Source organism: Rattus norvegicus, unplaced genomic scaffold, assembly GCF_021556685.1.
Source record: "Rattus norvegicus strain SHRSP/BbbUtx unplaced genomic scaffold, alternate assembly SHRSP_T2T unassigned-0000184, whole genome shotgun sequence".
Taxonomy (NCBI): domain Eukaryota; kingdom Metazoa; phylum Chordata; class Mammalia; order Rodentia; family Muridae; genus Rattus; species Rattus norvegicus.
The window spans coordinates 1-2500 of NW_028238901.1; the positions used below are offsets into that span (position 1 = coordinate 1).

Here is a 2500-nt window from a genome sequence, read left to right on the forward strand (position 1 = left end):
TGTCTGGTTAATTCCGATAACGAACGAGACTCTGGCATGCTAACTAGTTACGCGACCCCCGAGCGGTCGGCGTCCCCCAACTTCTTAGAGGGACAAGTGGCGTTCAGCCACCCGAGATTGAGCAATAACAGGTCTGTGATGCCCTTAGATGTCCGGGGCTGCACGCGCGCTACACTGACTGGCTCAGCGTGTGCCTACCCTACGCCGGCAGGCGCGGGTAACCCGTTGAACCCCATTCGTGATGGGGATCGGGGATTGCAATTATTCCCCATGAACGAGGAATTCCCAGTAAGTGCGGGTCATAAGCTTGCGTTGATTAAGTCCCTGCCCTTTGTACACACCGCCCGTCGCTACTACCGATTGGATGGTTTAGTGAGGCCCTCGGATCGGCCCCGCCGGGGTCGGCCCACGGCCCTGGCGGAGCGCTGAGAAGACGGTCGAACTTGACTATCTAGAGGAAGTAAAAGTCGTAACAAGGTTTCCGTAGGTGAACCTGCGGAAGGATCATTAACGGAGAAGGCCGAGGGGGGGGTCGTCGTCCCGTCCCCTCTTGGGCCTGTGTGAGTGTTCCTCCTTCTCGCCGGGAGGCGCGTCCCCGGGTGGGTCCCCGTGTCCGGCGTCCTGGCGTCGTGGCGCGTGCCGTGGCCGGCCGGCGGAGCGGGCGTTTCGGGACAGGTGTGCGGTGGCAGGGTGTCGGGTCTGGTCCGCCGCGGGACCTCCTCCGTTTTCTCGCTCTTCCCTCGACGCCTCCGTGCGCCCGCCTCCGCCTCCGCCGCTGCCGTCGGCAGCCCGAGGGCGTTCTGCCTCTTTCCCGACCGGCTCCGTGATCTCGTGTGCACCGGGGGTGGTACGTGATCTCTTCCCGGGCGGTGGCCGGGACGCGTTCGCTCTCCTCGAGGCGCCTGCCGCTCCTCCCCCGCCGCGGCTCTCCGGCACTGACGGTGCCGGGGTGGCTCCGCCGCGTGCGGGGGGGGGTGTGTGTGCCGGTGCCGCGGGTGGGCTCGCGCGCCCCGCCGCGCCTTCTGGGCCTCGCGTGTCCGCCCCGCTCCTGTCCGGGTACCTAGCTCTCGCGTTCCGGCGCGGAGGTTTAAAGACCCCGGGGGGGTCGCCCTACCGTCCCCGGGGTCGGGGGGGCGGTGGGGCCCGTAGGGACGTCGGTCGTCCGCGGGAGGGCTTCCCGGTCCCTCCCCACGTCCGGCGCTCCCTCAGACTCAGCGGGGCACCCCTCCGGCCGCCGGCGCTTCCCGAGGCGGCGGTTCGGGGGGGCGTGTCGCGAGCCCCCTCTGGGCGCCCGAGGGGTTCCCGGCCCGAGCGCCTGGCTTGTCCCGCCCGTTGGCGGGCCGCCGCCGGGTGCCGGGTTCGTGGCGTCCCGTGTCCTGTGTGTCCCGCCTTTCCGTCTCCGACCCTGTCTTTTTTTTTTATTTCTTACGTGTGTCTCGTTTCGTTTCTCGCTGGCCGGCCTGAGGCGGAGCCCCCTCGCCGTCGGGCCCCTCCCATCCCGCGCAGGAGGGGCGGGCGGGGGCGCTTGTTGCGGTCGTCAGCACACCGTGTGAGTCCGCTCACACCTCAGATTACCGATACGACTCTTAGCGGTGGATCACTCGGCTCGTGCGTCGATGAAGAACGCAGCTAGCTGCGAGAATTAATGTGAATTGCAGGACACATTGATCATCGACACTTCGAACGCACTTGCGGCCCCGGGTTCCTCCCGGGGCTACGCCTGTCTGAGCGTCGCTTGACGATCAATCGCCGCCCCCCCTTGCGGTTTCGCCGCCGCGGGGGGGATCGCGTCGCGCGGCTGGGAGTCTGCTCGCAGGGCCCCGCTCCCCGGGGCCCTCCGTCTCCCGAAGTTCAGACGTGGGCGGCGTCCGGCGTTCGCCCGCGCCCCGCGGGTCCGCGCGGGCCTCGTCCTCCCTGCCCGCCGTCGTCGCGCGGCCGGGCGGCCCTCCTCGCGGCTCCTTCCCCGCGCGCTCCGCCGCTCCCGCTCCCGTCCTCGCCCGCTCTCCCCCGCCGTGGGGACGCGTCGGCGTGGGCCGGTCGGGTGTCTGGGCGCGAGAGGGGGGGGAAAGCCGCGTCGCCGGGGTCGTTCGCCGCGCCTCCGGTGGGGTGGGAGGCGGGACCCCGCCTGCCCGCCCGCGGGGCCGGCGCGTCCGCCGCCGCCGCGCGCCCGCCCGGTGCGTGCGGAGAGAGAGAGAGAGAGACCCGCGAGGGTCGTTCGGGGGGGCCGTACCGCGCCCGCGGGGGCCGGTCTCGCGTCCCTCTCCTCCCCCGCTCCCTCTACCGGGGGCCGACCGCTCCGGCGCCGGCCCGCGGGACGCCGCGGCGTCCGTGCGCCGACGCGACTTGCCCCCGGGATGTGGGAGCCGGCCGGCGAAGGAGAGGTCGCGGGCTCCGGCCTGGGCTCCCCCGGCGCCCTCGCCCCGTCGTCCCGTCGTTCTCGCTCTCGCTCTCCTCTCCTCTCCTCTCCTTCCGTCGCCCGCGCGCGCCCACCTCTCCTCCT

At 71.4% G+C, this 2500-nt stretch overlaps 1 non-coding gene across 1 annotated transcript; it reads left to right on the top strand.

Moving 5' to 3' along the window:
• Positions 1-1581: 1581 nt before the first annotated feature.
• Positions 1582-1734, top strand: LOC147997340 (5.8S ribosomal RNA). Its single transcript, XR_015647963.1, has one exon. It is a non-coding gene; the product is annotated as a 5.8S ribosomal RNA (ribosomal RNA).
• Positions 1735-2500: the final 766 nt, after the last annotated feature.